We start from the raw sequence: 14,492 nt of genomic DNA, 5'->3' as shown, positions 1-14,492 counted from the left end.
GTCGAGAACTACACGTCAATCAACTGCTAAGTGTATGTGCGACTGTGTGTACTTATGCCTGTTGTGTGTGTGTGTGTGTGTGTGTGTGTGTGTGTGTACACCCACGTAAACACACGGATCTCATCCCACTGTGGGGGAGGGCGAACCCCAACACTGTTGTTTTCATTTCTAATCTGTGGGATGGAGCGACGCCAGCGATCCATCACTCACGCAACACAAACTAAATGTACAGAAAAACTTTTTTTTTTTTTTAAATCACATGTAAACGCCGAGCGTGAATCCAACGTGACTAACGTCTTTCTGCCGCTCTTAATGTAGAACGTGGAAGACGTTTCAAATTGCACTAAAACGCATGAACGTTGGCTTAAGAGATGGAAGAAAAGATATTTCATGCTGCTTTTTATCTGCTGGAATGTTGCAGGATTTCTCCACGATGGGGTCCAGACAGTCTAGTGCGTGCTCCCACACATGGGTCACACCCCCCTCACCCCCCCTCACCAATGCTGTTTCCTTGAGGAGCTTGTTGTCATGCTGTCAGGACCCCCGACTGCTCCCCGATAATGCAGCAGCACTTCTGTGTGGCACCCTGTGGGGGCTTGTCTGAAGCCACCAGCGTACACTCACACATGCCGAAGCCCTCTCATAGGTGTGTCTGTGTGTTGGGGGCCTTGACCTGGATGTAGTAGCTCCCTCAGTGGCAAATCATGTAGGTAGAGGGGGGTGGTTCATCATACCTCAAGGTGTTGTGTACCAGTCATTGAAGCTGGCTTGCTCCCCTACACCTTTCACCCCGGCTGGAGGGGGAAATTGAAATCAATACAGCCTATGATGAGGAGACTGGAGTGGGACAAGGGGTGAGGGAAGAAGAAGGAGGAGGAGGAGGGAGGAGGGGGGAAAGCTTTGTCTTGATGGATGGCTACAAATGGGGGGGGGGGGGGGGTGATCAATTACCCTGATGGATTGCTTTTTGGGATTTTCAGAAATGAGACGGATCTCTGCTCCTTAAAGAGCGGCCGTCCAGTGGAGAGGAAAGAAGGCTCCACAGCAGTTTGCACAACATCCTGCCAGGCTCCCAATATCATTCACTTGCATCTTTGTTGTTGTGAGAAGAGGCAACTGGTCCCTCCTCCTCTCTCCAATCCTTTATTTTTTCGAAAATGTTTAATCCCCTCTGTCCCCTCCCCTCCTCCACACATTCTCCCTCTAACGGATCCCCATCTCTCTCTCCACATTATTCTCTGTGCATTTTAAATTTTTTTTTTTTTTTTTCCCTGTCACCGGGGGCCCAATTTCCCCGCCCACTCTCCTCATTTTTAGCCTGAAACTAGAATAGTTGAGCCAAGAAATAGTTAATCTCTCCGGCTGCTGCTATGATTGGCCGCTGTATGCAGCGCTTCAGCCTCCTTGAATGAGAAACAGGGGTAACCAGGCAACTTCAGTGGTGGAGAGAAGGGGAAAAAACAACAAGATAGAGCTCACAGGCATCTGAGACTGATGGAAGAATTTTGAACATCCCAAAAAACAGAGGCAATGTGATTTCACCTTGTTTCCGGAAAATGGAATTAACAAATGGATTTTCTTAAACGCGCTCTCCCTCCCTCTCTCTCTCTCTCTCTCTCTCTCCATCCCTCTCTCTCTCTGCCTCTCTCTCTCACTGTGGGGGAAAAATAGAGCGCTCAAATGAAGGGGACACAGATGTGGATTAAAACGCATAAATGGGACACTTCAGAAAAGCATTGGCAGAGAAAAGGTGAGTGATATCTCAGTTGTGCGCTTCTCTATTAGCGGGAGTCTTTTAAAAAAAAAAAAAAACAACTGTGAAACTGTAGAGCTGTTTGAGGATGCGAGGCGGCTCAGCGACATGTCAAGATTTATGGATAGGATGGCCGCGGCATGAAAATGGGTTGCGGAACGGTCCGCTGTGGATGACTGAGACCGTGACAACCACATATGAAATAAAAGGAAACGAATGAGATCAGAAGCGAGCGGGTTTCATCATCGATGGGTCTTCAGTGGATTTGAATGTTTGAGTCCTTTAAAGCGCAAACGCCGGTCGCCTGTCAAATAGCTGCTGTCCCATAATGAATTGCGCACCAACTGCAAATGAACATTCCGCTTTGAAACGATTTCGATGCTTGAGCTGCACTGATTTGTCATGTCGTTTCGCGCATTTCGAATAAAATACAAATATCAGCAACAGCTAAAAGCTTCTTTCCACCACGACTGCACCCCCCCCCCCCTCCTCCTCCCTCCCCTAAATATTCAAATGAGGAGATGTTCTGCTGCAACAGCAGTAAGTCATCTCCAAACGACAGCTTGTTAACCCGCTCTGATGCCAAGTGAAGTGAGTGAATGATGACGCATATGTTGATGCACGTATTGATTTCGGTGCAGAAACGGTCAGAAGACGCTCAGCCGGCTGCTCCGGGAGCTGGGTACCTGTGGATGGGTGCTTGGATGAGAGCGCACAGCGCTGCGCAGCGGCGCGGCTCTGACCGACAGCGCTGAGGCAAAGTCTGCTTCAGACCGGTACATAGGCCTGAACTATCCGGTCTTGTTTCAAGTTCACGGGTTAATGTGGGGATGAGACCATCGTGTTAAATGGGGAGGCGTCCAGGCGTGGAGGTGTTTAAGCTGCGTCATGGCGTGGTGGGTTTTGCTGATTTGAGGGGCCAGTGATGCTCAATTGTACATGGATTTAACACTTGGATAAAACTTATATTGGTCTCATTTCGGTTTTAGTTATTCAGTGTTGACCCAACTACCAGAAATCAATCTTTTTTTTTTTACAAAAGTAATAAAAATAAGAGGTTAGTGTTGAATAATTTCTTAAATAATCTTTATGAAAGCTGCTGGTGCAGTGTTTAACCCATCTCCTTCACATCTTTTACAGGGTTTTTAACCTTTAAACCGCCAACCCCCCCCCTTGAGGTAAAACTGGTGATGATGGCCAATTTTACCAGTTCAAATACACAATTCAGTGCTGGACCATATGTCTATCATGATGCCCTGTGTTTTCTGCTTGAGCGCTCATGTAAGAGCAGCCCCTACATGGAAAATGGCCTTGACTATTGCTGTGGAAAGACACAGTTAACGGCAATACAACAAGACGCTGATGAAGTAATGTGACTTACCTACAGTATATATCCAGTTCACGTCACGTGTGTTGTGTTTCAGCGGGATCTAAGCCGAGGTCAGCATTAGTATTGTGACATCGGTGCCAAAGTTCGTTGGCGACTTCTGCCAGCCGGCCAAACTGCCTTTAGTAATCTCCTTATGGAGGATGTTCTGCAACAGATCCTAAGCTGCACTCACTGGCTCGTTTGTAGGACACATGTGGTGCGCACACATATACACTCACACACACACACACACACACACATACACACAGACACACATGCCACAATTTCCAGTTGTCATCTCAAGACAGTTCTCTACAGTCCAGTGTGAGTTACGGGGCTTAAGATGGAGCTGAACAAAACACTAGAGAGCATTAACTTCTTCAGTAAGGACTCCTTTGTTGGGGTCTCCCAGTGGAGTCAAGACACTTAATTTAGCTCCTGACAGCAAACGCACTGAGAGGATATGGGAGTTGCTATATCTTATCCAATTAATGCCATAATGCCTTTTCCCCTTTTGCAATTATTGTAAAAAAAAAAAAGTGCAAGTGGTTTCAGTACTTCCTTTGCACGTTATCTCGGAATAATTACAACAGTGCAGGCACAACTTTTTAGCCGATAGTTGTTGTTGTTGCACTTATCTCACCCATTTGCCATAGTGTTGCTTCTTGTTTTCTGTCTTGCTGTCTTGCCGGTGTGTTATCACATTAGTTGTTTCTCTTCATATTGTGTTGGCATTACCTCAACTTGAACTCCCTTAAGATTTGCCCAAGTGCTCGGAGATAATGCATCTAACGAACAGAGGTTACACTGACATCAATGTAGCGTTTCAGCATTAGACGCACAGTTGCGACAGTGAGTGGCAGAGTGGCCTAAATCTTTTCTAAAACTTGATTTAATGAGCTCGCAAGATTGCGTCTGAGTTCTCGTTTTGCTGGTGGCCTGATCACATCTAGTCTATTCATTAATGAAGATGTGGCCCCTGGCAGCAGGCAGCCGAGGTGATGTCGGCTGCCTCGTCTGAACAAAAGCAGGAGATTGCTCAGATAGTTTTATATTGTAGTCGCTGAATGATGCACAGGCTCCATTTGAGGTTTAATCAACATGACAGGTGCATCTGAAGTTGGGAGTGCAATGGGAGGGTTGTGACAACCAAATGTGTCAGAAACAAAGACTCAAACCACAAGCTGCGATAGTAGCTAAAGAAACTGAGCTCAGATCTCCCATGGGAAGTTTAAAGAAGTAGTTTGACATTTTGAGATATATTTGTGTTTGTTTTCTTGCTAATAGTTAGACAAGAGGATTTTTGTGAGCACCAAAGTCCACAAAACCCCAATTTAAAGGTTCCTGTTTTACACAGGTTATGTGCTGAATTGCTTCTTTATACTTTATACTAAACACCTGCAGCTTTTTATTTAGTGCAAAAGTTTGACTGTGGCGCTGATCTTCTCATCGAACTCTGAACAAGAAGCCAAATAGGCATATTTTCCAAAATGTTGAACTATTGTTATAACATCTTCCAGGAAAGTCATCCTTCAGTGAAACACCATATTTAACTTGTTGGCACCTCATACGATGTAATATATTGGAAACGATCCTGACTTATTACTCACTGGAATAAACAACTTCAGTAGTTATGCAAAGTACAAAATCTAAGTGATAATTTTCTCTTGAGTATATTTGCTGCACCTGTCAAAAAAACTAAAAAGAGGCCCACACTTTTAAAATTGAATTCATCCCCCACAGAATAGTGCAAATTAGAGTTTTTGTCTCTTCATAATGAGGCTGTAAATTGAAACCCCATTTCCACTCACATCTTGTTACATTCATAAGGTTCTAATATGTAGACGTTATGGTAGTAAACATGTTGAAATGAGAGGAAACAATGAGAAAAGCGTAAGTTACTGGTCAGTAATTGTTGCTAATGGCAGCTAGTTCTTAATTAAGGTTTCTGTCCATTTCCATGTAGTGTAGTCAGGTGTAGATATGTGTACAAAATCTGCAGCAGCAGCAGTCGAGTGCCATTGACTTCAAGTGTCTTCACACAGTTATGTCCCTTATCACACTGACTCTATTGAGTTGACAGTGAGGCAGTGACCCCGCCACTACAGAGAGTCTTACGGGAATCAAATGGGACAGTGAATTGCCAGCGCATCACACAATTCTCTCCATTGTGTGGATATATGGGTGGGCAGTAATCCTTTTTGCCTTGGTCTGTAACATCTGGTGAATGAGTGAAGTGTTTGCTGTGAAGTGAGCAGTGTCATCCTGCCTCCCATGTTCAGCCGGAGCAGCCGTCAGTACCCACTTTACTTCCAGAGTGCTGGGCTTCTTCAATGCATCAATGACACCAGCCATCACGAGGGACGTGTAGCATGCCAAACCAATGATTCATTAGGACTCAATTAGCTAGGAGGCATGGGGCGCCCTGCCATATGCCTTGAGGTTCGAAGGCAAGCTGTACCCACTCCCTTATACTGTACTTTGTCTGTACATGTGGGATGCATCAGTGCTGTACAGTACCAGCACAGGGCTGTAGTTTGATCCCTTCTACAGAACCGTTCTCTTTGTACTATTAAAACAAATCAGTAGAAGAGATTTAGCGGCTCTGTCTCCAGCCACCCAGCTCCTGAGCTGGAAATGAGTCACAATGACCTTCAGCTCAACTCATGTTGCGCCAGTTGGCACCGTATGAAATACTCATCCATCTAGTGAAGTATGGGGCTGTGGAGCTCCAGATACTGTAAATCTTAGGAGGTAGGAAAGGCTCAATATCGACTTCATTTCGCTTGCCAAGAAGCAGTGTGCGCTGCCGACAAGATCTATCCGCCCTCAAATCTAGTTTGTCTTCTTATCTGCACCAAGGTAAAAGCCCCCTCAGCCCATCTTCAGTCCCGTCTCACTCTTCTACAACGTGAAATTAATGAAATTTCAGGTTGTAGATTAGAGTATTAAACAGTAAAAGCAATGAACACACATACTTCCAGATATCTGATGCCCTATGACATGATATGGTGTACATGTATGACATAATAATAAATGATTGAAGGTGATAGAAACTGGGCTCTTTAATACTCTGGTGTCCAAAGAATTTAGGTTTATGCACATTTTAAAGTAATAGTTTGCTTCAATTTTCAGGAGCTTCCATAACATGACTTAAATACAATAATATATATACATATACTGTAGCTAGAAAACCCGAGCTAACTTTTCAAATGGTCTTTTGCATGATGGGATGGTGCAGTGGGTCATCCCAAAATCACATTTGATAGGACACATTTATGTGTCTGTGAGTCGCAGCATGAGTCATCAAGTCTTTATCAGGACACTAACAGAAAGGGATTCTGCTGCCAAAAACACAAAAAGTAAAGTACTTTTCTTATATGTTTGTCATATAGAGAGATAAAAACATTTATTTTTATTTCACATCATGTTGATTTTTTCTGTTGTGAAGACATGTAACAAGATTTTGTGCCTATTAATACCCTTTTTATGAATGAACAACAGATTTACTCAAAACATGTTGTTGCACAACAATATATTTAAATCATTTTATTTGATCTTATTATGTATCAGCAGTGGACATGAAGCTAATGACGTGGAATCCCATTACACAGTATTTGTTAGCAAACCACCATAAACACCTAAAGTTGGTGCTTAATGCGCGTATAGTACTAATGTAGAATTTGTGCATATGTGCTCTATGTCAAACACGTTTTTATCAAAGCAGAAAGGACAAAACATGTAAAACGAATAAAAAAAAATTAAGCTTGCCTTTCAAACATGTCAGAAGAATTGGATTTGGTTCATTTTATGTTGTTGTTGTTGTTGTTCTGACTGAGGGACTTCAAGAAAATTAAAAAATCAGAGCATGTTTTTGCATATTTAAAGCGTAACTTTTCAATTGTGCCAGGAGCGTGAGAGGAGCCAGAGAGAGGAAATCAAGTCAAGTTAGAGCAGCTCTGCCCCAGTTATGGGCACGTGCAGCCACCCAACTACACTCCACCGGCGCTTTCACCGCATTACCTAGAAACGCTACGTTCGTGTGACCCAATTTATCAGCCTCTCCTCCCCATTCATCTGCTCTCACAGATGCACCGCAGGGAGACTCCATAAGAAGCAGAGCATTCATCACCTCTGAGTGGTGAGGTCCTTCAGTTTCATCCCGTTTGCCCATTCTACAACCGTATTCCCCATAGGGCGGGACAGCAGCTCCATGTGGGGCTGATGATTATAATAGTGTGGCAGGAGTTTGCAGCAGCAGGCGCTGCTGTTTGTGCATGCTTTTGTTTGTGTCCCTAAAAAAAAAAAATGTAATCAAATATAGGTTTAGCAGACTTTTCTTCCAGTAACAGTCAATTTAAATATTGTGTCTGCCCCATCTCTTTACTGCAGTACTTTCTTTTTGGCCCCTGGAGGTAATTGAGTTGTTCACTTCAGCCTAGAGGAGCTAGAAGGCACAACTCTCCTAGGATTTCATATCCCCTGACTCCCGTTGGGTGTTTTTTTTTTAAGCATAGTACATTCCCTCTGTTTCAGTCATTTACAGTGTTGAGTGCTCAAACATTAAATGGCAGCAAAAGTTTATTCACTCCCACACAACTGAAGCATCTCTGTTAATTGAATTGTATGATTGTTGTGGAGGCTGTAGCTTGTAGTGTTTGGAATACTTAATTAACTAATGACGTATTACAGACATAATAATAATTTGAGGTAGGAGACCTCAGATTCCCACCAACTTTCCGCAGAGTGGAGAAATATTAAGACCTAACAAGAAAGAAATATAGTTGCTGAGAAACCTCACTGACAGAATAGAAGGTTATTAATGTGTATAATCCACGTATAATACTAAATAATAATAAGATGGAAGAAATAAAATGCTGTATTTAATCATGAGTGTGGCTACATCCGCTCAATATCAGTCACTTATGTAGAAAATGAATAAAATACAGGAAGAATTATTCCAAAGCAGGGATGTATTAACCTGCCACATGTCCAGGGGCAAGCACAAGCTGTGAGCCCCTCTTGAGCAGCCCTAGCTCTCCAACTCCCTGTGGAATGCATATGTGGTGTTTAATTGGTTTGTAATTTCACTACACAGAGATGTGCTAAATATGAAACTGGCACACTGAACATGCACTGAAATAATCCTGCATTAAAAGTAGGTTCAATCCGCAGACAAAGTCAGGCCTGAAGATTAGTTACCTTATGATGTCGGTTTATACCATCTAAACCTGGAGCCTTCATGCCCTTTAAAGATGGGGCCAGCCCTTTCCCTGAGTCACAAGCAGCTCTAAATGTTGAACCTCAGAGTCCAGAGGGAAATGCTGTACAGTATATAGCTTGATGATGATCAGCTGAGCTACAGAATCTGTATAAATATTTCTTTCTTAATGGCTCATGACGCGTGATTCCCCTAAACGTCTGCCCGGGCTGAGTAATCACAGCTGTGTTCATTTGGAACTTTGTACCTTTTCTAATTAAATGTGGATCTGTCTTGTAGCAGTGCCTGCGGGGAACAGATTGTATGTTTCTGATGTGGAGTTTCACTGAGTGAAGAGCTTCTGGCACAGCAATAACGGTCAGCATGACGTCTTTTGACGAGACCCTTTAGATCACATCTCATCAGAGCATCGCAGTTGGAGGCTACCATGATGTTTTGCTCTAATCAGCCATCAAGTGTCATATTCAGAAGGCGTCACTCAGGCTCATATCTGGCCTCCTCTTTGGGTTTATACAAAACAACATGAACGGCTGAAGAAGCACCTCCTCAGAGAGCAAACAGCGGCGCCGCGTGTGGGCGTGTGTTCTCGATCTGTGTGATATCTTGACCTTGCGATGCCTTTGTAATGAGAGGCAGTTGAATATTTCACTTATTATTAGCGGCATGATTAGCTGCCAATGGACTGTGCCTGGCGTGGTTTAATCCTCCCAGTCTCCAGAGTGCGATAACATATGAGATGACAACAGTTTCACACCCAGTTTCACACCTCCCGTGGTTCCATACGTCGCAGCAGCCTAATCACTCATGTGAGATTAATGAGAGTTGTTGAGGTGTGGTGGGAGATTCACTAATTACACCTGCGCATATTGTATTGTAGTAAGGGGAATAGATTTTGTGTGTGTCAGTGTGTGTGTGTGTGTGTGTGAGTGGGGGGGGGTTGCATTAGCTCCTCTCTAACCACAGTTTTACACCACAGCCAGAGACGTTGAGCTACAACAAAGGTGCCCTCAAGAGAAAAGTACAAATAGTTAAAAGTTCTTTGTGGAAATGATGATGCCTTCAGTGCTGCAGCAAAAACAAAGTCACATCGCCACAAAACCTCAGTAATTGGGAAGTTAACAAGAGTTGTAGTGTAATTTATTGTAAAAAAAAAAAAAAAAAAGACTTCTTTCTGTGCTTTGCTCTTACAGCTGTCTGCAAGAAACTTTGTTGAGTCATAAAAGCAAAGCAAATAACCCATCACAGCAGAAAGTGGCAGACATGCTAACTTTGCTTTGCATGAAATATGAGATACTCTATAGTTTATCTTGGGGATCTTTTTTTTTTTACCTAAAAGGAGTTTTTCCCTAGCATGAGAAAAAAAAACTTTTTAAATTTAAGAATAAATTATCTAATAATGTTGGATTGATACAAGTTGTTTAATCATGAACATACAGTATGACTATCATCAATACTCTAATGTATCAAACTACGACGTGAATAGAGCTGCTTGAATCTGCAGCTCTTACACATTTTTCTAGTGAGTTTCACTCCTCTAATGGAATCATTTTCATTCAGCTACAGTAGGAAACTATATTTAGTGAATCAGTTTTAAAAACTCACTGTACATTACATATACATACAACGTAACAGCTGGTGAACAAACAGTAGGGGAGCAAATAGTGTGGAGTCTAGAGAGCATTTTAAATGCTACACATGTACATATAACTAATGTCAAACATACAGTATGAGAGTGTGATTACCAAAGTCCCCTTCATCAAAAAGGCCACTTTATGATTGAACCAGTAGTAAATGTTTAAATCCACTGTCGTCCAACCCCAAAAATAAAAAATTCAGAATTTCTTTGAACAAAACACTGAATACATTTTCTTTAGCCGCAATTTCCATTAGAATAATTGTCATACAGTCCCTTCAATCAATCTTAAATGACAGCAGCAGAAAAGAACAGAAGCACTCACCAGAAACAAAACTGGAACGTTTGCCTTTAGTTAGTGCAGAATATGTCGCGTCTCGTTGTTTTTTCATTCACAGCAAGTGAAACTACTTTCCAACACTACGTGTGTGTGTGTGGTTTGTCACATCGTGACAACATCGCTAAGACAGCGTGACAGTATGAAAACAAAAAGGTTCCCGTTTTTAGATCACTGGTGCTTCCCTTCAGCTTCATTAATTCTGTCTGGCAGACTGCAGGTAATGTTTTTGTGCTCAGCAGTTTTGATCATGGCAACTTTTATCCCGGCTGCACTGCGTGTCTGTTGTGTTTGATAGTCATATTGCCTGTCCGCAGTGCTTCTGAATCAAACTCAAACCAGCAAACTGTGAAGCCGTTATTCACAGTCAAGTTTCATGAAGCGACTGCTTATGTATCTTAATTATATCCGTGACCCATGTGCAATTAAAGAGCACACCTTTTGGCTATTTATTTAGTTCAAAGAGAACACAGAGGGAGGAAAAAACCCTAATTGTCTCATTAATTATTCTCTGCATGAAATTATGTCCAAACCAAGGTATCCACAGTTCTTTTGTAACTCACAAAAGAAGGCAGGGGAGGGGGTGGCAGCAATATAAAACATGCTTCAACTTCTTTTCACAAACAGGCATTATGTTGGAAGAGAGAGAAACAAAGACAAAAAAGAGGGCAGGGGGAGACAGCAGTGGGAGCTTGAGCAACGAGATAATAGAGAAGTGAAGATATAATTGAGTAAAAAAAAAAAAAAACAGAAAGAGAAAAATAGCTGAAGAGATTCAAAATACAGAGATAAATAGAGAGCGAATCAAACGGAGAGAAAAGATACACAGACTGAAAGAGCGATTGGCAGTGAGGTAACGTGGTGTTTGTCCAGGCCTTCTGGTGTCTGCCCAGTTCTCTCTCCCACTGAACGTGGTAAATAGTCTGTTTTAACACTCTGTTCAGACACTGAGACACGGCACAACAACAAACTAACCATCAACAGTAAATTAAAGACTCCACAGGGAAGCCACAGAGTAACACAGAGGAGGTGTTTTGGAGAGCCACATCCACCAATTAACTGTTCTGATACGGGGTCCGGACCTGCTATATGTGTGGTGGGTGGAATTAGATGAATAAAAGAGCCTACCTTTGTTTTCATGCCATTGTTTACTGTCACCATAGGGAGCTAGTGACACTTTATTAGCCTGAATATGTCTGTTAGAGAGGCAGGAGCAGCCAGAGAAATGCAAACTTTCAAAATAAACCCCATTAATATTTGCATCTTGAGACCTCCGCTGTGCATGCGTCAGTGTATTTGTTCATTTATGTCATGTATCTCAGACTTGAAGAGACCACTTTTCACACACTCGCTCACACACACACACACACACACACACACAAACACTCGATCTCTTCTTGCTCTCCTTCAGTCTAAATTGGGCCCAGTTATCCTGCAGCTGAGCTGGTAAAAAAAAGGATAATGCAGGAGCACTTCTGAGGGCAGCTCTTCACTGCCCTCTTGCTTGGTGCGCTCCATGTTGGAGCCACGCCTAACTGAGTGCACTGCTCCAAGGCCTTCGCTGACATAAATCTGCACTGCGAAGCAACTGTGTGGCAACGCTTTAGTTTACCAGCTGTATCTGCTGAACCTGAAGCAATGAGGCCTTTCTTTCCCTCAGAAAGTAAATGAGAGTGCCTCAGACGCCCAAACAGAATTTTGTGTATGTATTTTCTCCCCCCCCCTCCTCCTCCTCCCTGCTTGCACACTTGACTGTTCCATCGTCAGAGGCCCTCCATCTTGTCAGAATGAGGTGAACTAATGGGCCGTGGCTGAACAGCCTGAGCTCAGAGGCTATCAGTTCCCCCTGGAAGTCCAGGAAGGCAGAGGAAAACGAAAGGAGGAGAAGAAAGGAGAGAGAGAGAGGGGCTTTTCTCATCCTTGGCTACAATATATTTCAGTTTTGCCCCAGATAAATTGCTGCAGAAATCAAAAGGAACCGTTTTGTTTTGTAGCATGATGTTAATATAATGTAGTTGCCCCCATTTCTTTTGCTTCCATTTTATGTTAATGTTATTCACATTTGCACATGCTAAAAGAGCCATTGGCTTAGTTACATTAAGAGTCCTCTTCAGATTTAATACTTTAGCCATGCAAGTAGATGCCAATGATAAGTCTACTACACCAACAGTCTCCAGAATTCTGCTGGTTACTCCTAGACTTCATTGAGAGCAATAATGTTTTTTCCTGAGATATTGCATAGACTTTCATCACATTTGGTCCAGTTATTCAGATTCTCATTTCAAACATTGAATTTACCCAATAGTTCGGTTTATGGTTAAATATCTGACAAATCACTGACATTCTCATTAGCCTCAGCTGCACTAAGACACGCTAAGATGATGAGTTTGGTAAATATAACAGTATCTTAGTGAAGCCTCACATAGGAGCTAGAAGTGTCGTTATGGTACATTTGTACATTTTCATGTGTCCCAACAAATGTTGTGCCTGCACATAATAAGTTTAACCAACTGAATTACATGGTCAGAGGTGGTAATAGATTGCACCAGTACTCATTAGTCCATTAAAAGATAATGAACCTTATCTTAGATTTTAGGACTCAGATAGCTGTAAAGCCATAAAATAAACATTTACAAACAGCACAGGTTTAAAGGTTTAAACATAGTATATAGCAGTAGTTGGTCAGAGCCCTCGCTGCCATAGGTGACACAAGGTAACACAGCAGGGCTATTCATAGGAGCTGTGCTAGGCCAGGTTGTGACAGTCGTGTCCCACTCCATAAGCTGGGGGGCATTTTGTAACAAAGATGACCAGAGCGAGGTGCCAAAGCCGGTCTGTCGAACAAACGTTCCCCGAGCCCCAGGCCATGCCAGCATTGGCCAAGAAGCAACAGAGATGGTCCAGAGACAGGGCCTCCCCACTCCTCAGCAGTCACATGCGAGCTGGAGAGCACATACTGCGGTTTCCGTCGGGAGCAGACTGAATGGAGGTGTAATTGGCCATATCCAGTGATAGATGGTTGTTCAACCTTTGTTACTCATCGGTGGCAGGATGCACTTAGGCTCGCCTCACAATATGAGGTTGATTGTGCAGTCTATTAAACACCAGTCTCAGGAGGAAATGTTATTTATTGGAATGCTGGAGCTTAAAGGAAAGATCTGATTTAAAAATGATTGTGTGTTCAGTGATTGCCTATTATTTCTCAGAGACAGTAAACAACACAGAAGATCTGATCACACTTAATTAATCACTTTCGTGCACAAAGATACGTAAAAAGCTAGAACTCATTCTGACTGTAGAAAATCACCGGATTAATTCTCCCTGCAACATAAATAAGTTATAGAGTTTATTTTATTGCTGACTAGTTATTGTGTCAAGAAAATTATCACTGTGTTATATATGCATTAGTTACACAATTACAAAGAAATAAAACACTGTATTTTTAAACATAATGCACCAGAGTTCATATTGATTGATCTCAACTTGCTTTGCTCAGGGTTATATGGTGCTAATACGATGAAAACAACATAGAAAACAGATTGAAAAAATAAGAATGGTGGATTCATCCCAATCCACTGTGGGCACATGACCACATATATGCACCTGCATGTTGCCCAGGGTGTGGAGGTATAAAGTTAAACGCCTCTCCTGAAAAATCAATGGCCCTGCATGACTGATGCAGTTAATGTTAAGGAAGAGGCCATGCACCGGGTTTTCTCAAAGCATGTCTGTTTTTTGTTCAGTAATCTGGTTACAGGATATAGATTCTGATGCAAGCAGGAAACAAACATCTCCGGAGATGATTTGTGAAATTCAGGCAGACAGGCTGAGACAAAGAGAGCGGTGGGCTGATGCAGAGAAATAAAGAAATGCAAGCAGAAACGAAATTGGCTTCCCTAAAAGAAGTTTTCCTTTGCATTTGACAAAGGTAGTACTAAAAAGAACAAATTAATAAATAAAGGGTGGCTTTTGTCAAGGGCTTCTGACATCCCCTAACAGTTGAGAGTAGTTGAAGAAACGAGTGATGCTCGTTAACTCTGACCCAAATCATAAGAGACACTGGGAGCTGTTAAAACACAGAGCAGATTGGGGAGTCTGGGTGACCTACATAGCGTTGGTTTTGAAAAGCAGTCGTACATCACATTAAATCGCTCTTCCGTCTAATACAATGAGGCATAT

General features: G+C 42.5%; 1 protein-coding gene across 3 annotated transcripts in view; it reads left to right on the top strand.

Annotated features, from left to right (window-relative positions):
* Positions 1-1,374: 1,374 nt before the first annotated feature.
* Positions 1,375-14,492, top strand: part of dab1b (DAB adaptor protein 1b) — a 36,297-nt gene continuing 23,179 nt past the window's right edge. For all 3 annotated transcript variants that reach the window (XM_026373814.1, XM_026373815.1, XM_026373813.1), the window contains exon 1: positions 1,375-1,750. The gene's annotated coding sequence lies outside the window, so the exon portion shown is untranslated. The remainder of the gene's footprint in view (positions 1,751-14,492) is intronic.

The sequence above is a fragment of the Anabas testudineus genome, chromosome 17 (assembly GCF_900324465.2).
Source record: "Anabas testudineus chromosome 17, fAnaTes1.2, whole genome shotgun sequence".
Taxonomy (NCBI): domain Eukaryota; kingdom Metazoa; phylum Chordata; class Actinopteri; order Anabantiformes; family Anabantidae; genus Anabas; species Anabas testudineus.
Note: the sequence above shows the minus strand (reverse complement) of the source record. Positions and strands in the feature narration are given on the sequence as shown.